Consider the following 27,381-nt stretch of genomic DNA (forward strand, 5'->3'; position numbering starts at 1 on the left):
GCTGGACCAGTTAACGTTCACTGAAAAAGGAAAAGCATAATCGAATCATCATTGAGAGTGTTGGATGAACACCACAGATGAAAGGTCATCACATGATTCGATAGATCTTCACGCAGATTTCCATTGAATTTAGGAATATCTAACAGAAGTTTATGAGGAATCGCCGGCCACCAAGGGGCGTAAGCAATTGGATCATTTGTTAGCCGATTCAGATCTGGTGATTCTAAAGTTGCGACGAAAGGCAACTGATGATTCAGGTTTGGCGAAGCATACCTAGGATAAGATGGGATTGCATTAGCAGTTGGTCTTTGCATAACAGCATAATGTATTTGATGCTGGTAACTTTGATAAGGTTGATGGGCATAACCATTATGATATGGTTGTTGATAACTGTTTTGGAAATGCGGTTGCCCATTACTTACAAAGGCTTGTTGCTCAAGTCCTTGGTATGGTTGCTGGAATTGCGGTTGTTGATATTGAACCAGCCATGGTTGTTGGACCATTTGCTGTTGTCCAATACTGGATGATTGACCAAGATGCGGAGTGATAGTACCTGTTTGAGCCTAAGTCACTCCAGATAAGGAGGCACTAACTTGAGGTTGTGACTGAATTGCTGAGACGAGAGGTTGTTGTATTGCAACCTGAGAGACTTAAGGTTGACATACAACAGGTAGTGCTTGTACTTGCGATACAGTCATAATAACAGGTGTAGTGGGGATATTCGACACAGGTTGGACTGGTTACATTGAATATACAACCCTTGGTTGTTGAGGCAGTATTGGTACCCAACAGCTAGATGTAATTCTATTTTGACCTAAATTTTGTTGCAAACTCCCATATGGTTGTTCACCAAGAGGGAAAAATGAAAAGGCATACTGCCCCCCATATGGTGGCAATCCAGTACTTAAAGGGTAGATTGGCCTTTGAAGACACATTGGATCAACTTGTTGAGCTTCAACATAAGTAATACTAGATGAGATTTTGGATGAAGAAATAGGAACAGACCATGTCGTCGAAACAGTCCCTAATTGGACTCCGATTTGTTGTTGATAACTAGCCGTGACAGATGGTATACCAGCAATCATTGTAGGAATGGTAGCAGGAAGCTCCACCGTAGCTGTGTTAGTTGACACAGTCCTATATGTCAATGGTTGTTCAGACATATTTAGTCTATCCAAAAGATTTCCTAGCGATTCGATAGGAACTTGCGATGAAAGATGATTACTAGGACTAACTTCTGTAATAGAAGGATGTAGGTGGATCCCAGTTCCAAAATGCACTGGAGTACTAGGTGGAAGATCCTCTACTATCTCTTCTATGGCATTCAACTCAACTCAAAAATTAAAGGGGAAAAATGTTATTCCAGATTAAATTAATTTATAATGCTTTGACACAACTTGCTTTCTTAATTTTTAAGAGTCGAGAAAAAGATAAAGATGACTCTAGTCACCTTCGATTTTTAATGATCCTGAAGTGACAAGTGCTCAGATGGACCTTTTCTTTTAAGGAGTCTAAAAAGGAATGAAAGTGACTACTCTGGAAATCTAGATAGAGGGGTTACCAAACCAATCATAAAACTGTAGAATACTTTTTACGTATGGTAGTCAATCTTCCCGAATGCTGTGTTCAGTGCATTGCGATCGATGGGGTGGCAGACACAACTTCCTAAGGATAAATGATATAGCCTATTGTGGTCTCCCAATATATAATCGACGATACGTGGGAGCACATGTCTATACTGGCGCTTGTTGTATAAGAGAGGAAGAATCACCCAACCTACGATGAAAACGATAGTTACCAGGCTTTACGACGCCAGAATACGTCACTAGCCTAGACTTCTAGATGTTGTGCGTTAGGTTCCAAAGCGTTTTTGTGTTCATTGAGGTTTATTTTACAGTTGATATTTATTAAGAAGTTTTCCTTTAAGGTTCACCACGTGATGTAGATATACAATTCCTAAATATGCAATCTAAGATGATAAACAGTCGTTTACTTTCTTTTAGCAATGAAAATCCTAGCTACTAAGGAAAGAGAAGTAAAATTCTTTCAACATAGAGCGGAGAGCACACACTAAGATGCACTGTCCTAAATCATTTTCCGCATGTAGTCTAAATGGAAATGCACATGCATGTATTTTTTTTTTCAGTTTCCTTAATGTATGAATGACAAAAATAAAAACTAATTATAGATCTGAACTATCTTTCCTCAAAGCGACACTTTAGAAATTTCTTTTCAAAAACGAAAGGAAGACTATGACGACACTTTCAATTTCGAATGAAAATTTCTTTTGAAACTTTAAAGAATTGATGATTCAAATCAAATATAATGGCAAAAGTGTAATCGACTATCTAAAAGAGGAAGACTTTATGACACTCTTTTCTTTCAATGAAAACGACACTTGTGACACTTTCAAACCAAAAGACGACAGTTTGATTAAGCTACTGTTTTCAAAGGAGAACTGTAAATGATGAAAAATACATAAAAACATTCACAATTATTTATCAATGGAGGCTGAATAATGTAAAGGAAGAGAGTTTCAAAAGTGATATACTGATCATAGACATGAAAACTCCTAAATAGAGCAAAAAACAATGAAGAAAAAACCAAAATCTGGAGGCAAAAATAGTCTCATTCAATCATTGCACCTGTAACACAGGGAAACAGGGATGCGTCTCACTTGCAGCACACACGAGGTGTGATGCATTCAGACTGCCAATGAGAGATAGTGTGATGGTCCAGGGACGAGACTAAGCTTGGTTTTCACTCACAGTTTGCAGCTAAGTTCAGGGATTTAGGCTGAGCTAATGATAGACAGTAAACACAAAGTATAGGGGCTGATCTAATGAGGTTATTTGAGCTACCACTAGGGCACTTAGGATGTTTGTAAGTCAGTTGTTCAGTTCATAAACAAACCTAGAGATTGACTAAAGCAGCATTGATCTACTTTGCACTTACATAGCAAATGCAGTTCGAAGGCTAGCTGGCTTAACTTTAGGCTTCGTCTATAGTTTATAAAGCAAACAACAGTAACTAACAATCAAACTATTCGCTCCCCAGTGGAGTCGCCATTTTGTTATTGGGAAAACTAGTGTCCATTCAGAACTACTAGACCCACTAAGATGGGTAGCTATCTTAGAAACAAACAATTCAATGTCACTTGTGTTTTCCTTTATGAGAGATAGATGAGAGAGAAGCAGAGAGTACCAACCTCAGTCTTTCGCTACTCTCCTTGCTTGTTTCCTCTCTCCCTTGATAGAGCTTTCGCCACTTCTTTCTCACTTGTCCCAGTTCAAAGAACACTTGTAGAGTCAAAGCAGCAAAATACCATCAAAGCATAGAGATCTATAACCATAAACAATATAGGATCAGATGTACATTAACCATACGAATGCATACATAAATACAAGATTCAGAGATATACAAGTATATGGAGGAAAACTCAAATAGATTTATTGATAGAAGTAGTAGAAGAAAGGATTACAACCAAGCTGTCTGATCCAACGCCATCCTCCCAGCATGAAAGCCCTCTTCACCTCATGAAAAGCTAGATCACCCAACAATACAATGTTGCACAGAGAAACCAACAATACTTCCTTACAAAATACAAAATTCTAGCCTTTGGATCTCTAGGATGAGGGATCCATATATAGATATTTGTAGGTGGGTGAGTCAACTTCTGAGATTTTGATTAGTTTCATTTCACTGATAGTTATTGGTTCCACTTGGAGATTTCATGATCTCTTACTCATCCCTGGGCGAATTCAGAGAGGCAAGTGTCACAATGGAAGTTTCTAGAAGATTCCCTTAGTTTCCACTTATCAAATTGCCTCTGCCATTTATCTACTCTCGCTCATCACACCCTTAAAAAGGGCTTTTCAGTAGGCATCACACGCTTTGTGTGCTACAAGTGAGATGCATCACACCCTTAGCATGGAGCAGTCTGTATGGTCCAGTTTTGACCAGTTTTGAGCAGTTTTTTAGGGAGAAATTCTGGGAAATGATGTAATTGATTGACCTTGTTCCTTTAGGGTATGAAAAAAAACTTTTAGGGGTTTAGATGCCCTTGGTTTATGGACATATGTGATTCGGGTTGCAGTGCCCAAATATGTCTATAGCACTAAGGCATTATATGAGTGAAGTTCTTCTTTGTCACCTGTCATATGTTTGGAGCATCCATTGTCAATGTACCACGGATTTTCTTGTCCTTCTGCATACAAGGATATACCACATCTTTCTGTTTGAGATTATTTCCTTCTCCATATCTTGGCATTTAATGGCGTTTGCTTCTTTTGAGATGTTTGCCGTATTTTTCTCCTGCATTTAGATTCTTCATGACCAAAGTTGGATACACTTTGATAATTTCATTTAATGTTTTTGATCCTTTAGCATATCTAAGATTGAGATATTTCATTTTCTCAAGATCCTTTCTTAGACCCACAATTTCACATTCTAATTTTTCATTGTGTTTTTCTTTTTCAGCAAGTTAGTATGTCAAGGTATCTATAATCATATTCTTTTCTTCTAAACAAATTTTTAGTTTAGAGATTTCTTCATGAAGGTCATCCCCTTCTAAAGCAACCCAAAAATTTACATCGTCATAAGCCATTAGAAGTCTATAATCATTACTATTTTAATCTTCATCACTATTTTATAATCCGTCGCTATCTTCATGAGTATAGTAACTCCTTTTATTTACAACTTGTTTTCTATTCCATTTTGCATATTCCTTTCCTTTTTCATATTTATATTTATGAGGACATTTTTCAGCATAATGACCAACTCTACCACAGGCAAAGCATTTGAAGGGTAGCTTACCTCTAAATCTTCTAGAACCCCGTTGAAGCTTCTTGACAAAGTTTACCTCATCTTCTTCTTTTAAAATATGTCCTGATTCATTGCGTTCTTCCTTTCCTTTTGCTAAAGCTTTAAATGTGGCTTCTCTCATACCTGATGGTCCTTCTTTTCTCATCTCAAAGGCAGTTAAGATTCCGTGAAGCTGTGTCATAGTGATAGTCTGCAGATCCTATTTTTCTTCTATGGCAGACACTTTTGATTCAGATTTAGCAGACAAGGATCTCAAAACTTTCTCAACTAAGGTAAATTCCTTCATTTCTTCACCCGGATTCTTCATACAATTAGAAACCTCATCTATACGTAAGAAGTAAGTAGCTATACTTTCATCACTGTACATATTAATAGTTTCATACTGAATTCTGAGAGTTTGAAGCTTAGCACGTTTTACCTGAGAGTCTCCTTTGTAGCTCAGAATGATTTTGTCCCATATTTCTTTGGCTAATTTGAGCTGCATGACTTTGAAAAGCACTGATTGTGACAGACTTCCCAATAAAGTATTGACAGCTTGGCATTGGTTTCATATTCCTTTTTACCTGCCATATCTGTAGGAATTGTTGTTGGAAATGTATATCCTCCTTCCACAATTTCCCAGAGATCCGTTCCCAGCGATTGTAGATAGGTTGTGGTTCTCATTTTCCAATAAAAATATTTGCTCCCATCAAAGATTGGTGGTCTGATGGATCCCACGCTTTCTTGATTATTCATGATGATGGATCTCCCTTCAAGCAATCAAACTTCTTTTAAAGGACCTGCTCTGAAACCAATTGTTGGAAATAGTACAGAGAGGGGTGTGAATCAGTATTATCATATCTAAAATTTTATTTCCAAAATAGATTTATATATGCTACTTCAGTGAAGTGAACTAGCATGTACACGCAACTGTACTTAAAGAAACCAACATATATGTAGATAAATTTTGATTTAGACAATTTATCATGTATTAAGCTTAAACTAGTATATCAAATATTTATTAGACAATGCAATAAAAGCAGAATACAGCATCACACATAAGAAACACACATGAACACCAAAATATAAGCTGGAAACCCAATGTGGAAAAAAACCATCTGCTGTTATCTTCTCTGTCTTCTTTTAATAATAAGGAAACCTGTTTACAATCTTGTACTGGTGCAAACTCATACCAGTACACAGGCACCCACCTGTAGAAGGCTACAACCTTCTCTCATTCTCCAACTACTACTGGAAGGGAGCTACAACCCCCTAGGTTTTGTACTAGACAATATGTTTACTAGTACATAGGTGCTAGCCTACAGAAAACTTCATTCTTCCACTAGGGACCACGTTTCATGAATTTTCAGACTGGATACTCCTGGAACACAACAACATAATCTGAAGGCCACGTTTCATCCAATTTTCATATTGGTCCCATCAACAACATTGAAACTTGAAAAATCATAACTGCGATACAACCATCAAATACATCTGCATCAACCAATCATTGAAACTCAATTATCACTTTCTGAATCAACCACAACTAAATCAGTCAATCATTTGACAACCCATCATCACTGTAGCAAATCACAATCAATCAATCTGATCATTCATAACACTGTCACCAGAATATAGTCACCAGAACCCAAAGCAAAACCCAAAACTCTGCAACAGCAAACAGAAACAACTGAAACTTTAAAAATCATACTTGATAAGGTATATGCTACTTCCATGTGTCGAACCAGCCTGTATACACACTTTTACCAAAAGGAACCAGCGTAAATATCTGCAAATTCAAATTTATGATGCATATGCTACTTTGATATGCTGAACCAATGTGTATACACTCTTTTACTAAAGCGAACCTGCGTACAGATCTATAAATGCTAACTTAACACATCACAACTATTCCAGACTTCAGTCATACCTAGATCATCACATTTACAGAATAAAACATGCATCTATATTCAGATCTAGATTGTTCAAGATCAAACCACATAATGATAATACTTTTAAGCCTTTATGATCCCGGTCCATCAACCTTCATAAGCCATATAGGTGCATCCTTAGGTTAGATCAAGCAAACCATTAGAAGCTCATTAACCTGCATATATGATCCAACACTTCATAAGACATTCAAATCCTTGCACTACATTGGCCTAATGATCTTATCCTCCTTATATAGTTTTAGGTTTTTCTCAATACCATGGACCAAAACTACTTAGGACCAATACCTTGGACCAAATACCTTGGACCAATTACCTTGGGTAAAATACCTTAGACCAAGAAATACCTTGGACCAAAAACTTTTGGTTTTCTAAGATATATGCACTTTTCCTTCCGTGAACTTGCGTGTGTATGTATACGCTTCTATTTTTCAATATACCTACATGTATACACAACTTGGATAAGGTGAACCTACATATACCTCTCTTTCTTCATTCTTTGGAGTCTGATCTATAATTCTTTGTTGTTGACCTGCTGCACTGTGATCTTTCATCCGAGTGAGTTGTCGTCAAGGGCAACACCTGTATCATAATGCCAACACTAACATCTTCGTACCTCCCCCTTTCACATCAATGGAAAGGCGGCTAAATGTGTCTTGTATCCCTCCAATAACCATGGGTTGTCACCAATGCATTAATTTTATACCATCTACAATATTTTGACACACAATGAATGAATTACACTCCAAATGGAAAATTATGGTTGCTCTATATTGGACACTGCTCCAAAATGAATTTTTCTCCACATGACATATAAGTGTTGCTCCAAATATACCTAAAAATGTATTAACATTGTAAGTGTTGCGTAACACTATTGTGAGAACACTTTGTAAGGCATTGCAATTGCATATATATAAACAATAAGCTCCATATGATACTCTCCAAATAATAAGTTAATAGCACACTCTTGCGATAAAATATGAGCACACAGACCATTCAATATATGAGACATTAAATATTTGAGGCATGTATTGCAATGCATAGACCACCAAATATATGGAACCATTTGAGGATCAAGATGTATGAATGCATCTTTCCAGAATTTTACACTCTTTTAGGGTCATGAAAAAAGTTTCTCATTGTAAATAGCACACGAATTCTCATGATATCTTCACCATTTGATTCATCCTAGATCTCAATGAAGAACTATATCCATTAGATGAGGAGTGTTTAGTGTGGTTCCAAAGGCACATATATAACACTGACTGTAATTGTAAAGGATATATCTGCACACACAAATATTGAATGATGCTACAAAGGCACATATATAAAGCTATTGTATAATAATTTTATATAGCTTTCCATAATATTCATTCTCCCTTATAAAAATTTGAACGCTACTACGAAATACACTCTCCAAGATAAAATTTTCCACACATTTGAGTGCTCTCTAGTGTCTTTGCACATGAAGGAATCACGCATGGAGGAATGGAATTGAAGCTAACTGTAGCTTGCTGAGCCGCGATTTGGAATGTGGCCACCCAAAAAAAATTTTCAATCTGTAAACTAATATATAGTTGGACCATTTTCTAGCGCTGAATATATCTCTCTCCATGGATCGTTGGAGAATTAAACATATAATTTTAAACTTATATCCATGTTGACATATATGAGATCAATGTTATGTGGAAATGCCAATTACAATCAAGTAATGTGCTAATCAATGCAATGTGCCTGTAAGATTTTTGAGAAACACAGATAGATCTAGATCTGCAAAACAATAACAAGCTTGCAAGGCAAGGAAGAAAGCGAGCAAGAATTGAAAAAAGAATGAAAGTTATTCTACAATATTAGTTTTAGAATAAATACATAAAAGCAACTAAGTTAAGCTTAGTTGTACATGCAATAACTAAAGCTAACTAAAGCTAAGTGTGCTTTATCTTATGTTAATGTGTACATGTGCCACATGCAAGCAATAAGTTAACTGGAGCTAATCTAGTTGCATGTACACCAACACAGCTAGTCTAAGTGCATGTACACCAACAACTGGAGCTAATCTAGGTGCATGTACATCAACACCCCCCCTTAAGCATAACTTAGGTGAGTGTGATGCAAAATGAATGAGTCCCAGCAACACAACCATTTTAGGTACCCATATACAATGCATAAAAAGGAGGAAAGAGGGAAAACCCAGTGGGAAGAAACCCCCCCCTCAAAATATAACGCAAAAGGAGAGAAAAGAAAACTGCTAGGCAGTCGTGTCCTTCACCCTGAGTCGATCTCGCAGGAATCGAAACTTCTGCTCAGCATGTTTTCTTCCGGGTGTCGCAAATCCGCGGCCTGACAGAGCGCGAGCAAATACGTGGAGACCATGAGATTGAATATGTCGATTGCCTCAGTTGATTTGTGGGCTGAGATGAGGCCCATAGAATTGACATCTTGGTTGTGCTGCTCGAATTTTGTATAGCTTAGTCCATCACCGAAATTGTACACAGTTTTTCCTGTATAAAATCTGTAAGTCCGGCCAGGGTAACCTCGGGCAGGATCTGGTCGCATGTTCATGTCAGTCATGGGGACTTTGGCAGCGAACTCTTCTGAGTACCAAGTCACAGGCAGTCTGCCACCCGGATTGTATTTTCCAAATATTACATCTGCAATGGCTGCTCCTCCAGCTTGTCCCGGATAACCCACCCAAAGAATCCCTGAGATCTTGTTAACATTCTTTGCGAATGTTATGTCAAATGGACCCCCTGACATAATCACAAGAACTACAGGTCCCTTGGCTGCGTCGGTAACTAGGTCTACGAGCTGCTGTTGCAGTCCTGGTAACAGCAAACTTGTTCTGTCTAGAGCCTCTGCTTCCAATGACAAGTCTCCACCAACTATTAGCACTGTTGCATCTGCATTGCTGGCTGTCTGGACTGCCTGAGGTATTGACTCGTTTCCCGTGCATGCAACGTTTGCACAGCCAGGTGCGTAGACAGTGCCTCTGATGGTGCCTGCGAGCAGATTTCTATCGGCGCAGGTGGGGACGCCGTTGAACTGATTGTAGGAGCACATCACGCTGGCCACATTGCCATCCAGCACACAGCTCTTAAATGGCGGGTCGTATGTGTCCTTCAGATCTTGTTGCGTCACGATGGCATTGAACGTGTAACGCTCGACCCCATGCAAGTTGTCCACGTCATAGGCCGTGTAATGTTTGCAGCAGGCCGCCACCTCCAACTGGTTAGGGTCACCACCGTCGGTTTCTTGGAGACCTTGGATGTAGTTGGTGGCGTACAGGCTGGCAACATGCGGGTCCTCCGGTTCTAAGCTAAAGCTTTCACGACGATTTCTATAGGTTGCGATCGAATCGTCTATCATTCTAAGCATTTCATCCTGTTTTCCAAACAATTCTTCCAAAATTTTCCATACTTCATTTGGAGTTGAACATGATTCAACATGAAATAACAGTTCCGGAGAAATAGATAAACATAGGATGCCGAAGGCCTCGTCCATGCGATTGAAATATCTTGTTTTCTCCATTGCCGATGTTGGTTCAACTTCCGTTGCCATGGTTATTCGAAATAAGCCTCTACTTCTGAGATGAAGTTGAATGTTTGGCTTCCATTCGAAATAATTATATGGAGTGAGAATTGCCGATTGTGGAAACTCCAATTTAGACTCCATTCTTTGTTGTTGCTTCAATCTTCTGAACTTGCAAATAAAATTGCTTGTGCACTGATTACAAATCCCTGTGCTCTGATACCATGTAAGATTTTTGAGAAACACAGATAGATCTAAATCTGCAAAACAATAACAAGCTTGCAAGAGAAGGAAGAAAGCGAGCAAGAATTGAAAAAATAATGAAAGTTATTCTACAATATTAGTTTTAGAATAAATACATAAAAGCAACTAAGTTAAGCTTAGTTGTACATGCAATAACTAAAGCTAACTAAAGCTAAGTGTGCTTTATCTTATGTTAATGTGTACATGTGCCACATGCAAGCAATAAGTTAACTGGAGCTAATCTAGGTGCATGTACACCAACACAGCTAGTCTAAGTGCATGTACACCAACAACTGGAGCTAATCTAGGTGCATGTACACCAACAGTGCCAATATATAATATGCGAATGCCAATATATAATATGCGAATGCAAACCAGTAACCAATGTTAAGGTAAGTTGCCAACCCAAACCATTAACCAATGTCAACGCACTATATTAAATTCAGCTCATATGTTACGTGTTAATATTTGATATCATGCATACATCAAAGAGGCTGCAATTCATAATGTGAAAGATGATCAGGAGGCCACAATCCCTCCTTGAAATGGACTTGATGATTTATTGAGATGCGTTGCGGGTTCCTCAGTGTTGCAACAAACTCCAACTTTTGCAGCAATTTCCAACTTTCGCAATAGCTTCAAACTTTCACATCAACTTAATTGGAAAATACTAGAGTTCCTCTTCTCGTCCCCCAAAGTTAATTACAACCAAAACTTTAGAGTTTACGGGGTTCTCAAAAACATCGCTCGGGACCACTGTCCGTGTTAAACTTCGACGGGAGAGGTGTCTCTGGGGACCAATAGATTAGAACTTCAGTGTTATGGACCGTCAATGAATATGATCCCTGATGATAGTGTTGAAATTTTTCAAAGTCAAACTTTTATTTTGAAAAAATATAATCTAGTGACTTAGTTATAGTGTCGATTCTTAACGTCTTCTTTAAAGAACCAAACCAATTTAACATTCTGATGAAAAATTATCAAAAAGTCTCGACCATAATTTATTGGACTTCAGTAATTTATATTGGAACAAATGCATAGTAGAAAGGACGTTAGCGTAATGAAAAATGCATGTTATAGTGGTTAACAAACTAGAAGAAGCTGCTGATAACTAAATTTTGCCCCTGGGAACTCAAAATTTCAATTGATTGTCCAAGTTTGAAAAATTGTTGGACATGGTGGGTTGAAAAAAAAACGTTTATGACTTATGCATTACATTGAAGAAATATATTGGCAACGTTGACTTATAGCATTGGAAATGAAGGAATACATCGTTTGACGCATTGGTTGTCAATGATCCTGACATATACACTACTGTAATACAATGTTTGCATTGGTACCATGAGATTCACCGAGATATAAAACCATGCCAATGATATAAATATATACTATATTCACCACATCATTACACATGTAGGAACTTTAAACATTGTCGTCATCAATATACAACTCAGTACATGATAAAAAAAATTCATCATCCTGCAATAAATTGTCGTCGGCGTATGCTAAGGTTAAACATATTGGGGCCTTTCTCCAAAACCAATCAACTTGCCAATTTTGCAAAACTTGCACCATAAATATATTCCTTACTAATGGCATATTCCATTCCATATTCGATGATTTGTTTGCTGCACTTCGACACAAATTTAACATACGTCTGTCCTCCAACCTATACAACTATTACTTGAGTAACGCATGCAGGTGTCTTTAGGCTTACGATTTCCTATACCAAATGGTTCTTTTATGAATGTGGTTGTAGTGATATTGTTTTGGAATACTCAACACAAATCTCTAGCAACTATCAAGCAACGTCCTTCTGCAATACACCTCCTATCACCCAAATGTAACACCCATCTCATTGAATCCTATGTTCATTTTATCCATAATTTATCCTGCTAATGTAATAATGACTTCATAACGTTCCATATTAGCGAACCAATGTTCCATTGGGCCATATTCATCCACAATTCTACCGGATGTATTTACATTATCTTCTTCTAGTTGTACTAATTGACAAAAATGTAAATACTTTTCCCGAACCAATCTTTCTATCTGCCGAGACAAAAAAATTTGTTTTCATTTCAGGATTCCAATCAACTTCTATTTGAGTAAAAAAAATCATCAGTGGATGCTTCAGGTCGTGAAATGATGCTATTCTTAGGCTTTCACACTCACATTTTCATTTGTCACTAGCATTTTAGACTCCATAAATTTCTTTGGTTCCAAAGATCCTTATGTTTCTCTCTAAAATAGCTCCACTCCTTCCTTCAATTGTGTCTGAGATTCTGTATTGAGAAGTCTGAGATTCTAAATTGAACTTATCTCCTTTCATACTTGTGGCATTGGAAACATCCAATCAATTAATAGTCTCACTTTCTATAGCCTCAGATTCCTACTTATCATCTGCTTCAGTCTTTTGAGTATTGTTTGGCTCCTCGACAGACATAAACTTCTTCTTGGATTCCAAAATATCTGAGGCACCTTCCATCTCATCTTGCATTTCAGCCACATTAGTTTTTTTTGTCTCATTTGTTCTAGATTCTTCACTATCACAACCTTTATTAGCGCCCTCTTGCTTGACATTGGAATCCTCCAATATCCATTCTTTAGCAGTTGCTTGAAGATGAGCTATTTCCAGTAAATCATCTGCATTAGCAATATCTTGTTTCTTATCATTAGAATCCTTCAAGGCACCTTCTTTGGCATTTGCGATAACTTTAATTTCAAATGAAATATCCCCATGAGATTCAATATTGATGCTTCGAAGACACTGAAGATCACTCGCAGAGGGAAGTGTCTTCCAATAGGAAATACAATCCCTTGTTGTAAGTGAATCAATGCTTCTTGTAGCACCTGGTTCAGAAGGTTGAGTGATAATCAAAGGAGGAATGGCTTTTTCTCTTTCCTTTGATTATAAAAATTTTGTTCTTCACCAAAAAAAAGAGGAATGATTCTCTACTTAAATTCCTTCCCAGTAGTTTTAGGAGTCTTCTCATTTTTATTTGTTTTCGGTTTCTTCACATATGATCCCGGTCATGCCCAACAACATCGGTTTCCTTCTTATTTTCACTTTTTCCAATTGAGTTTGTCCTCATAATATTGTCACTCCTCATATGGTTTTCTCACTGTTATTTATTTAATTGTTGCGTCTGCATGTATTTGTTTGCTTCATGGTTTCCATGCCAACTTTGATCTCACCACTTCCATTATCTTCTCACATTTTATGGTCTTCTCTCCCCCTGGGATGTTGCTTCTCTTCTAATACTGGCTAGATGACTGCCTTGCTGCTTAGAGAAACTCCCCCTAAAACCATGATGCCTTTATTGTGTTATTGTAGTAATAAATTGTTACTTTCTCTTCCTCGTTCACACTTTTGTAGATTGTCTTCCATTATTTTCATTTCCTTCATTGTTTGACCTACTTGCAGTGTCCTTCATCTTATGTCTATAACTCTTTAGGATATATGGCAACTTTTAATCTTTGGCTTTGTGGCCAAGATTATCACATACAAAACATCTTGTGTGGCCAAGAAATAAAGAAAATGGTGCATTTCTTCTTGCATTCATGTTTTTCTTTATGTTCAATTTGTATTCAACAAATTTATGTCATAATTCATTGCACAAATAACAGTAGCCATAGAAATGATTTGTGTACCTAGTGGATGATTGCTTTCTCTACTTTCTTGAGGGAACCTTCTTGCTTGTTGCACCTTATGCTCATTAGTCTTCACTTTATCTCTTACAATCTGCTGCTACATGTCCAAATCCAAGGAAATAAAAACACTTTAAGTCTTTCCCAAGAGAAAAAAATCTCCTTTGAGATCTTCCAAATTTTATCAACTCATCTCTAGGAGGAAATGGCCCTTTTGCAGTGAACCATTTCTTCATATCATTCTTTACCTTTTGATATTGTTGCTTGTTTTTTTTTTCTTCTATACTAATCATGTTTCTTGTCCCTTCTCCTATAGGTCCTTTCAGGGATGTTTCATTATCATCTACTGATACCTTTCTTGAATTTCTCATGGAAACAACCTCCTCTTGAATTTATTTACATAATTTATTCTTTTCATCTAAATCTCTACTAGCTGAAGTAATATTAGACTCTAATCTTTCACACTATACCTATTTTTCCTTTAGCTCAATATTCATCATCCCTATATTTTCCTTGCCTCTTCAAGCTGTGTCCTCAGGTTTATAATGTCTTCCTTGAATTTATGTGATTTTTCATCACATATTTGCAACAATTTCTTATAGTCTTTGCTCTCATTCTTTAGCATTCCTATTTGAGCCAAGGCTATGTTAAGTTTGGTTTGATATTTAGCTAACCTTCCTTCATGAGAATCAGGTGTAGAAAAGGTCTCATTTGATTGAACATGTTCCTTTTGACATGACTTTTTCTTCCTGTTATTTTTCTTTTCCTTTTTGAAAGTGAAACTACTAGTGTCCCCTTCATGCATGAGTTGCAATCTATCCCAAATTTCTTTTGCAGAATTTAAGTCTAAAACTGTATGAAGATCCTTGTTATGAATATTGTCATAGATAACACATTTTTCCTTAGCATTCCACTATTTCTCTTGCACAGAGGGGAGTCTTTACATTATCCATCACATACAAGTTTCCATACACCAAGTACATAAGTTATCAGTTCAAATTTTACCTTATCTCTCCATCCATGAAAGTTTGCTGCACTTAACAAAGCTACACATTGATAGTCCATGAATCAACCAGGCCTACTTTCAAGTTGTTAGGCTTATACAGAAGGAACTTGGCTCTGATACTAATTGATGAAAACTTGACTAAACCTAGGGGGGGGGCGGGTGAATTCCATTCATGTACATTAAAATTATTTTATTTAAACTCATTAACTAATACATTAAATGAGCAGCTTAACAAATAATGACCAGAAGAGTGAATATCTAAACAACAAGTAATAAACAAACCAAAACATCACATCATCACATAATAACAACACATATGGACGCCAGATATAAGTGGAAACCCACAAAAGGGAGAAAACCATGATTTTATTATTATTGTGATGAAAAGGAAAGCTCCTACTCCTTATTACATCTAATTTTATGTAGGATCCAACCTACAGGAGGCTACTACCTCATTTTTTCTGCAAGCTACAACATGTAAGGAAGATCTGACTCCCATATGTTTTCTATAGGCTACAACCCACAGGAGGCTCCTACCTCATCCAAATCCAACTGGATATTTATCAAGCCTCAACTTGAAAGGCGACCACAATCTCCTAATACAAAAAGGAAACAACCATGTGTTGGTTTACATGGTCATAAACTCTACATATCTCCATCTTCATTTTTGCCTCTTCTTCCCTTCAAATCTACCTCACATAAGCTTCATATGTGCTAGGTAAATAATGCATAACACCTCAATCCTCTGCACGCATTCTCCAAATCTCTAACCTCTTTTTGCTTCCAAAAACACCATAATTTATAAATAATTTTTGTTGGTTATTTGTATTCCAAATAAGAATATGAAGTGAATAGACTTGACTCTTTGCCCTCCACTTATTCATTTCCAAGATCTTCATATTTCCAATATTAGAACATAAAAATAAATGCTCCACCCAATAATTTTTTTGTTCATATATAATGATCAAATAAATCAACATAATTCCAACATCATGTAACATTATAGAAATAAAATATCACTATATAATTGAGCATTCATACTCATGATCAATAAGAACATTTGTCACCAATGCATCACAATAATCTCTGAAACATCTTTGCCTTTCCCTTGGACTTCCATCACAATATTTTTCAATGTCTTTTCCTTTTCCTTGCACATTGCCTTGCCTTGCATTATGTCTTTGTCTTTCCTTTGCCATCATGGAGTCATTCCTTTTCCTTGCATCACAAAAATTCATCTCAACCAAACCAGTCTTCAAATAAGCCTTATGCCAACATCATTGTTTTGCCAAACCATCAAGGTATTTTTTGTTCCTTTATTCTGATGTCATCAATCATGCCAAGAATAAAATAAGGAACATCTAGCATCAACATATGTTCCATTAACATATAGCATATTTCTCACCAACATGTATTACATATGCTCATTTCCATACTTTTGTTGAACCCGATCTGCTCTTTTTCCCTTTATTGATCCTGTTACTGCTCTTGCCTTGGTGCTCCTTTGTCATCACATATTTTATGATTCATTTCCTTGTTGTTTCTCCTTTGTTCCTTGCTCCTGCACATCTTGCTTCTGCTCCTTGTGTTTCTCCTACATACCTTGTTGCTACTCCTTTTCCATTGCTACTCCTTTGTTCCTTTCCCTTGCTTGTCTTTGCTAGTCTTGTGATGCTCCTTTTCCATCAATGACAATAATACCATCAATTAATTCAAAATTTATTTCACATTTAAAACCATGATACATTCAATTCAAATCAACTAAAATCTCCTCAACACTCTTCCCCCTTTAAAAACTAAATATTTTGTCTAGGAAAGATGTCCATTCAACAAATTTTTTGAGTTTCAAATGCCATGGATATTTTAAACTTATCTCCTTATGATTTTACTTGAATTTTGAGCTAGAGAAATCGTTGTATGTAGAATTTAATTTTGGATCCAAGGAGTACACATGTTTCATACTTTTGGTGGACCCTACTACACGAAAAATGTGAAATAAATGAAAAAACATGATTGCAAGCATATTTTTGCATGTATTTCACATTTTTTGTGTAGTAAGATCCATCAAAGGTATGCAACATGGGTACTCCTTGGATGCAAAATTAAATTTTGCATGCAACAAGTGTTCCCGCTCCAAATTTGAGTAAAATCATAGGGAAATAAGTTTAAAATATGAGTTCAAAAAGTAGTTTTTTAATTTTTTATATTTTTTTCCTTTTTACTCCAAAACTGGTGAATCATCACCCATGGTTTACATCATCACGTGGAATCCTATTGGTTCTTGTAAAGTTGATTTTTGTTGTACATTTTTATTTTGAGGCACATTTTTTACCTCAAAATTTCTCTAATGTATAGACATGTGTCATACCCATTCCCAAAGTTTCATGCATTGTCGCACAAGCTTCATCGCTATTGTCGCAAAGTGTACCTTACGTATTGCACATGGAGGAGAATGTTGTTTTGTCTTCGTATTATGGAGACTATGTTATTTCTGAGGGCTAAGTGTTAAGGTTGTGTCATTGATTATTCTGAGTGTGCGATCATGTTCAAGTTCAACCTTGGTTTCATATTTGCTTCACTAATCCCACACCTTGCCAAATTTTGGAAGACTTTCTACCCAACCAACTTAAGCTCACTCTACCCTCCTGAAATGTGCATTGCACAGTGGCAAGCCTCAAGCATGCACCCTTACCTCCTGGAACTACGCAATGTGCAGTTCCTTCCTCTAGGGACTGCACATTTCATAGTCATAATGATCAAGCTTAGCCTCTTGACCCCCATATCTACACAATCAAGCCTCCCTAACAGTCTCCTTTTGCACATTGTGTAATCCCAATATGAAATATACCTCCCTCACTCATTAAACTGTGCAATCTACTATCTTCCCTCTCTCCTGAACTGCACATTGTGCAGTTAGAATGGGGAAAACTACCTCATGTGACCCTAAATTACATAGTCTTCCTACCTAGGCCTCGCGTTCTGTGCATTGTGCAGTCATAAGTCTCAATACCTCACTCCTAGCCTCTAGAACTCTGCACTGTGTGAACCCTATGCATTCCTCCCATTCCACTATGTAGTTTCAGTTCAATCATTTATCTTCATGAAGCATGTTAGACTAGGAGTTTTTTGACCTGATGTCATCTTGTCATGAGTGATTTCTAGTTGCAAGTACTACATCTTCTCATGACAAGATGGCGATCGAGCAAAAGGATAAGGAGACTATACTAGAGGACACTTATAGAGCTACAAGGACAAGTTGATCATTGAACAAGAAGATGAAGGGAACCTAAATTGCGACAGATTTTGAAGATCAAGATCATAGTGAAGAATAGCTATCTTCAAGACTTATGGAGGAGGAAGAGGAAGAACATGTACTATCTCTCAAGAAGATACAAACATAACAGGAAAAATAGTGGCTTGACATTGCAACATCATCATTAAGTCCATGTCATCAATGTCATGTCATGTCTTCTCAAGGTATCACTTCAAGGTGTCATAGTAGTCATTATTTTCCACTTCATTTTTGCATGTAATTATGTAATTTTCAATAATATGAGAAATGTAATGTACATTGGTAGTCCAAGAGTCACCTATATAATTTGAAAAGTCATGTATAAGTCAAAGGGTCGAATGGAAGCCGAAGAGTCATGAAGGCAGTCCAAGAGTCATAACGTAGGTGGAGAGTCACCTCATTTGTTATATATACACCCTCATAGCTCAAGCAAAGAAATTTTCACCTTTGCTCCTCTAACCAAGAATTATAGAGGAAGATATTTCTTTTCAAGAGAAAGTCGTAGATCTAATACTCCAATATTGGATCTAGTGGTGTTCATTGTATCGATATATCTTGGAACTTTCACTTAATACTTGAAGCTCATTGAGCCAACACACTTTCATGTGTATGTCATAAATGTTGTAAGATTATTCCTTGAATGTTTGTGATATACGTTGCTTTCATTTGTACTAAATAAATTGAACTATTTTGGTGACTTTGGTGCTTATCTTGTTGAAGGTGTGTTGTACAAGTTTTAATGAGTGCTACTTCTATGTGAACTATTTATCTAGTTCATTAATTATTTTTTCATGTATATTCTTATGCCTTTATTATATTAGTATACTACTCTTCTCTTAAAGGCCCACTTTCATTTCCCTCCGGTGAAATAACCTTGACACATTCTACAATTGAACATTTCACAAGGCATACTCACTTTTTCATTCAAAAGTACATGTACATTACTCTCTCATTCTAACCAACATAGCCAAGGAAAACCTCTAAGAAAAATGGTAGTCATACCTTATTTCCGGAAGGGCTCCTATACCAAATGGTGCGAAATCTAATTAAGACTTTTCATCGAGGAGATTCCCTTGCATGTTGGAGGGTTCTAGCACCATCAAAACTTCCATGTTGGATCATATAGAGGGGTAGGTTCTACCTTCCATAGAACACATATCAAAAAATGCTTAGGAAGAGTTGGTAAAGGAAGTAGTTTTGTAAAATAGGTCAAAAATACAGGACAAGGGAAACATGACCTTTGGCATATGGGGTTGAAAATATAACATTGACGAAAAGAAAAGTGGTACTCAAGGGACAAGGTATAGAAATGCTTTTCTCACATCATTTAGTAAAGAAATTGGGGACCAAAAGCCTCCTTAAATAGGGAGGTATGATTTGATATGGACCATTATATTATTTTTAATCTATCTGGATGGTTTTGAAGGGGGAAAATAGGAGGAATCATCTTATAGTGTCATTTTTATGGGTGGATCCTAGTTAGTAGAATTGGGTTATGAAACACTTTGAAATTGTTTTCAGGCATTAAATGACTTTTTAAGAGTCCAAAAACTCATTCTTACATAGATCATTAACTTGCTTTGTATTTAAATATCTTTCCATTAATGGTGTAAGAATCATGTTAAATAAAGTTTGTATACAACATTTATGCCTTTGGAAAGTTTACCTATGTTGACCACCATCGTATGAGTGGATTCCACATTAGCCCTTGTTACCCATGTATATGGGTTAACCACGTGTGGAGTTTCAACAATACTATAGAATTTTTAGACCTATAAGTCTACTTAGGGGTTGAGGAATTCAAACCTTACCCCTAGTGGGCTATCATACTATGGTAAATACCAGAAGACGTAGTGGAGTAGGTCTTACATTTTATGCTATTGTATTTTGTTGCATAGTTGAGCAGAGAAATAAGGAGTGGAAAATTATAGAGAAAATAGAGGGGTTTAAGATTTTGTAGTGCCCATATAGGCCACAAGTCTTAAGTAACTCCATAGAGAGTACCTCTTTCTTTGTACATACACATTTTCCATGCTAAAGAAAAGAGAGCAAAGTAGGTTGAGTAGTGAAAATTACCATCTTTTCATATTATTTTAACATCTTTCCACAACTTTTCCTTTTATTTTAATCATTTTTTACTTTTCAATAACCCTGTTTTAGTCCATTTTCACGCTTATATGTGAGATTAGGATCCATTTTTTATAATGAGCTTATTTTAGGATTTTAAGTAAATCTATAACTAAATATTAGAAAAATAACATAGTTTCACTCTTTTTTGATAATTGGGTTAGTTTGTTGATGATTACAGGAATGTTCAGAGCTCACAGTAATGCAATTTTTTATTGCTTGGCTCAAAATTCAAATTTCCTCTTCAACCATTGAATATTTGATGAGTATTTTGGATCATTAATGAATTATATTGGACGTGGAAGAAAAAATTGGAGCTCTTGACAAGATTTGTTATCAAATATCTTGGAGATATTCATGAGAACATATTTACCAATAATTACGTGCTAATTCTTAGAAAATGCTTGTAACCACATGAAGGATTTTTGGGTTTGAATTATTATTGGCTATATTAGTTTCACATAAAGTGTATGTATAAATAAGAGTGCCTTCTCCATTGCAAAGGGAGGAATCTTGGAGCATATGTCCAACTTATGAGGGGATAGAATAAAACTTCTTGATATTTCCTTTTGCACAAATTTGTATTTTCTTTAAGTTTAGATGTTGTAAGTTTCGATTAATTAAGATGTTATCGTTAATTTGATACCTTGTTCTTGGGAGATTGAGCTCACAGCAAATAGATCATGGTGATTATTTTCTTTATTTTACTTTATGCAATTCAATTTCATGATTATCTTTTATTTTACACATGTTTGTGATCCGAATTTAAAAATGAACGCAACAAATTATAGGTATAACCATAAATATATAGATGCAACAGAAATAACACTTCCTTTCATTAATATAAAATAATGAAATATTCTTACAAAAGAATAGAAATGAGACTAGCTTGGGCGACTGTAACTTATCTTAGAGAAGAGATGTGGTGGCTACATGCCTTTAAATTGAGCTACAATGAGGCTCAAGGGAATTTTTATTATTGAAAAATAAGAGAAAACCCTAAACAACCAAAACCCTAACTCAAGGAGATGTGACACCAAGAGTTTATGGACCTCGTTGGGGTTAGTTGGGTAGCCAACTTCTCGGGGTCGTAACTTGGTCATATTATCTCTGTTTGACGTGCATGATACCTCATTGGAAAGATCTCTCCGAGGAATAAATCTGAAAATGAGATTTCAATTAAATTGCCCAAAGGAATATTTCAAAAAAAAAACGTCATTTAAGGCCTCAAAATGGACCCAGAAGTTCAGGACCCGAAAAACTGCCAAAAATAGTAAACTGTGCTACAATTAAGGAAACTGAAAAAAATTAACAGGAAAATGGTGGGGGTCCAAGTGGAATAGGCAGGTGGCAACCAATATCCACCAGGATCTGTTTGTTTCATTTTATCAAAGCTTGTTAACAACAAGAGAAATGATTCATGGAAACAAGAAGTCCCTAAGTCATATTAAGAAATAACTTAGTGACAACAAGGTCCAAGTAGAATTGATTGGTTTTTAACTACATAATCCTTTCCAAGAGTGATTAAGCTTTCTTTTGATTTATGAAGTGTGGTGTGTTTAGTTTTTAATGTAGGATTTATAGTTGTCTATGAGAAAAAACTAAACAAAATCAAATTATATGATTATGGATGAAGTAACCATTGTAGCAAGTGATATTTTGATAATAGATAATGTTGTGACTTGCATTTTTAGACTTACCATTCATAATGATCATTAATTCAAGAGCATCAAATCTCAAGCAAATTAAATTTGCTATTGCTTTATTTTAAATTTTTTGTATTTCCTATGGGAATTCATTAGAGTATTTAGTTACATGTAAGAGTTTTTGTAAAGGATAATTCTGTACAAATGGTGTTTCCACTTCACAAGCTTACATACACTAGGTTGTTAATAAAATGTTACAAAATTTATACATATAAATTACCTGATATTTTGGTGTTTTTACTGAGGAAGTTCCAAACAAATTAGTCTTAAGGATTCGTAGTTAATTTTTTTAGTGTTCTTTTCCATCTTTTCTTTAGCGCCAACATTTTTAGCTTAGAGGAGTGGATACCATAAAATGGGAGGTAATAAACTCTACATTAAGTATAATGAGTCTCTGCAAATCCTCATCATGTCGGTATTATATGTATAGAATATAAGATAGTAAGACAAATTTCTTGATGCATTATTTGAATCATTTCAACTTTTGGTGCATTAAGAACCACTCCCTCTTTTAACCCATCAGTAGGAATGTCCCTACACGAGAAGGGATGCATCTAAAAGAGGAAGCATGTGAAAGATGGGATATTTTGAAGGAAAACCAACTATTTCAAGGTAACTCATCTAAGTCATGCGTAAACCTTCTCTTGTTCAATTTTGCATAATGAAGTGATGATATAAAAATTTCTATAGATACATTTAATCACTAAAATTCCTATAAAGGCCATATTATGATATTTATGAGATGGGGATTAGAGATTTTTATGGGGAAAAATTAATTATATAATGATAAACACACTCACCAAAAATTTCATATACTTTGATCATAGTTTATGAGAAAATGGTCAATTTTTTAATTTTTGTAACAAGTTGACATTGAAAATATCATGGAAATAGATTTGGGACAATCATTATTTTAGGTATCAAATTGATCCAGGTGGATATTAGTGGCCACCCTCCTATTCCACCTATACCTCTAGTCGGTTTCATCTGTTTCCTGGTTTATTTCAACATTTACTATTTTTAGCATTTTTTCTGGTCCTGAACTTTCAGAGCAGTTTTGACCCCCTAAACGGCCTTTTTTCAGGTCTACCCTATGATCCAACCATAAATCTTGTAGTAATTTTAGATACATTTCTAGAAAGGTATCGTATGGGCCAAACAGACATAATATGACCAAGTTATGACCCCAAGAAGTTGGCTGCCCAACTAACCCCAATAGGGCCCACAAACTCTTGCCGTTACATCTGCTAGGGTTAGGGTTTTGGTTTTTTAGGGTTTTCTCTTACTATTCAATAATAAATAGGCCCTTGAGCCTCATTGTAAGACAATTTTAGAGGAATGTAGCCGCCACATCTCTTCTCAGAGATAAGCTACCATTGCCCGAGCTAGTTTATTTCCATTACCTTTGCAAGCATATTTTAGTGTTTTAATATTAATGAAATGAAGTGTTGTTTCTATTGCATCTCTGTATTTATTCTTATATCTATAATTTGTTGCATTCCTGTTTAGGTTCAGATCAAGTGGTATCACAATAGTATGCTCTTTATCTGTTTTTCTTTGCATGTCCCCACAAGGTCAACATATAAGGAGTTAGGGCTCGATCTGGTTGAACCTTTGCAAGACCAGCCTTGCAAACCCCAACAAGCTCCCATGGAAGAAGAAATGAAAGATGAGGGGGTAGTAGATCCTATCAAAATATTGCTCGAGGAATCCTTTGAACAAAAGATGTATGCGATGATGGATAACTTTTCCCATATCCTTCGATGGCTACCCACACACAATGCATCTTCATCCAACATCCACTCTAGAGGTGCCACTCCTTTTAAGATACAAGTTTACTTTTACACTCCCATCATTTCAGGGCCATATATATGCAGATGCCATAGATAAATGGTTGAATCTGTTGGAAGGATATTTTTCATTTCATGACTTTTCCAATTGGGAAAAGATTACTTTTACACTTCTCAACGTTGTTGCATACATCAAGGAATAGTGGGAAACATACTGTGAACAAAAGGACGAGAGCCAATCCTCACTATTTTCAGTTGCACCCACTTGGGATTCTTTCCGAGACACCATCAAGGAACAATATTACCTAGTTGGGAGCTATGAATATAAATATATAAAGTGGACCACACATGGAGCCTATGCAACTTGATTGGTAGTGGAATTTCTCCTCATTTGGTTGTTCCAATGCCCACAAATAATTCTTGTGCGATTGTGAATGTTATGAATTGAATATTTCTGTGATGTGATCTCATACCTCCTATTGCACATGCTAGAAACCACTATTATGGTTTGATTCATCTTCTATGCATTAATCTAGTACACACCCACCATATAGATTTGCTACAACAAAGCTAAATTTTTTCCTTGTGCACATAGGTAACATTGCCAAAAATTGCAATCATCCTTGAGAGACAATTAACTGTTCATTGATCTGCCAAATTCCATGAATATGCCATCTGACATCCAATTTAAGTTAATTACCTTTGTAAAATATTTTCCTTATAATTATGTAACTATAAATTAAAATGGCTAAGAGAGGGACACAAATCCCATTTTTGGGGACGATGGTTGCTTTATATAATCAATCATGGGTTGACTGAGTGGGTTTAGTGGGCTAAATGATTACTAATTTCAGCTGGAAATGAAGGATTTTCCCATGTTCTCCTTGGGAAACGGTTATAAGCAAGAAAGGACAAAACGTTAATGAGAGTATGTGCTGTGTTAGTCACGAGGAGAGTTAGTGCAGATTCATGAAAATACAACAGCTGTTGGTCGGTTGAAAAAGGATACATGATTCATGCACATGGGAAGAAAAGGGAATAGGAGAAGATAGGGAGGTTGTGAGACTCCTAGAGATACAACTTATTCGTGAAGAGGGAAGAGAAGAGATCAAGAATCAGATAATTTAGGGAGAAGAGAAAAATCTTTTGATAGCACAACAGAGAAACCCATGAGGCTTACTGGATGATAATCATAGAGTGGGATATGATGATAGTCTAGTTGAGAAACCCATAAAGGACTTCTTGGATGATAATGACTAAGTACTGGTTGTGCCTTAAATGGCCAATAAATCCACTACGAATTGTGTTGGTTGATAAATTTTAAAAGATGGAAGCATCTAGGGCTAATGGGCTGATCACACTTGGTGGTAGTTCCATGTGATTGGAATGAAAACATGGGTGAATGGTAGACTAAGTTGTGGGAGAGTGCACTCTTATTCCTCCATAGGTAACACATATGATAAAACCTCCCTACCATTAACCTTATCTCTCTCTCCACATTTGAATTGAGACTCTCTATGTCCAAATCCAAAAAGATGTTTGGATGTTGTATTATAATTCCCTTTATAAAAAAGAAAGTGTTCCCTGTGTGAAGTGAAATAGTTGAATAGTTGGTGGGTGAAGGCATTGTGGCCTTGAGACACCCTATTTTAGATGATGATATTGGTTTAATCCCCTAAGTGGATGATGGTGGTATGTGAGTGAATTGGTTCACTATGTTTATTTGATTTTGATAGCTAGTGGGTGGAGGGGAGACAACCTCAAGATACCATGTTTTAGATAATAATATCGATTTAACACTACTATGAAAGCACTCTACCTCAAGCTGTGGAATCTAGCACAAGGGTGATAACTGCAAGAAAGTTTTGGTTGCAACTTGTTTATGGTTGGGTGGAGAGTTGAAGTCCCAATCTCACTTATTGATCACCTTAAATCATGTAAGTTTACTCAAGATTTTCACCTTAAATGTTAGTTATATGATAAAGGTGTAGGCTTAAGTATTGTATTGGTATGGATTCAATGTGTTGGTGTAATGCTTCTAATATGTCAGAGAATGCTATTTCCTACATGGTTAAGGATGTTGGTTTCTTGTGTAACTCTTGAGTAAATGAATGGATTCATGTATGTATTCATGAGCTTGTTTTTCTTCTTATCATTAAACTGAGAGGCGTATGGAATATCTGACCTATCATGGGCTTGAATTTTGTCCAATGGGCCTAAGTAGAATGGATGGAAAAAGCTCTATCTTATTTATTATGTAATTAACAGATTAGTTATTAGGCCTAATTATTATTGAGTTTCCAAGATCAGGATGTACAATGTTACATACATGTAGAATGCATATATGTTGAATGGGTTGAGCCAAATCCTCTGTAAGCTCATGAAGGATAGTGTTTGTATATATATATGGGTCAAATATATATGTGTGTGTGTGTGTGTCTAATTACAAGTTGGGTTGAAGATTCCTTAAGCTTAGTAAAGATAACATGATTGTTAATAAATGCTTGCATTATAATATTAGGAGGGATGAATCCAAGGATCTTCATAACAATATATGTATTTGCGTGTATGTGTGGTCGTGTGGGGGCTGAGTCCTCAAGGTGTTAAGGAGTTGGCCTCGAGTTGGAAATGACCATTTGTAATAGAACGTCGTGACTAAACATTGAAGGTAGGAAATCCCAAACCATGTATTCATATATGCAGCGAGGGATATAAGTCGAGGGTCTAGAGGAACAAGTGGGCTAGTGTCTTATGCACCATGCGAATAGGAACTATGTCCAAGTTTTGAGGGTGAGAAGGTCAAAATTCATTTATTAGGGTCTATAAGTTAAACTCTCTATTGGGCCATATGTCTAGGAGTTGTGATCAAGGGCATGCAAGCAGTGGAACCAATATCAAGTCAAAGGATGCCCATTAATGGGCATGTACATTAGGACCTGATGGTGAGATCAGTCATTGGATGGGGGTGATCCGATCCATTAGATCCTTCAGGCAAAAACTTGGCACAAGGCTCATGCTAGTCCCAAGCCTAAAGACATATTCACTATCCAAACTATAACTTCTAACTAGCGATTGGGGATGTGAGCTAAAGGGGTTGATTGCAAATATTTTGGTGTATCGGGATGGAGGACCTTGAAATCTTGTTATAATCTGAAAATTAACATTACCATGTTGCAGTGCATCTAGTGGAACCCACAACTAGCATTGCAGGTAATGTGGCCTTAGAGGCACATGGAGACCGAGGAAGTGGGACCTGTGTCACACAGATTGAGTGGATTTCATGGAG

At 36.3% G+C, this 27,381-nt stretch overlaps 1 long non-coding RNA gene across 2 annotated transcripts in view; it reads left to right on the forward strand.

Moving 5' to 3' along the window:
* The window catches only part of LOC149251774 (uncharacterized), a 187,481-nt gene extending 166,296 nt beyond the window's left edge, over nt 1-21,185 (forward strand). Inside the window, exon 4 of one of the 2 annotated variants that reach the window (XR_016266014.1) lies at nt 20,781-21,184. This is a non-coding gene — a long non-coding RNA (uncharacterized LOC149251774). Of the gene's footprint in view, nt 1-20,780 lie in introns of both variants that reach the window. The other variant, XR_016266013.1, reaches the window with a different exon arrangement.
* Nucleotides 21,186-27,381: the final 6,196 nt, after the last annotated feature.

The sequence above is a fragment of the Pinus tabuliformis genome, chromosome 7 (genome assembly GCF_031772625.1).
Source record: "Pinus tabuliformis cultivar Carrire ecotype Pingquan chromosome 7, CPIR1, whole genome shotgun sequence".
NCBI lineage: Eukaryota > Viridiplantae > Streptophyta > Pinopsida > Pinales > Pinaceae > Pinus > Pinus tabuliformis.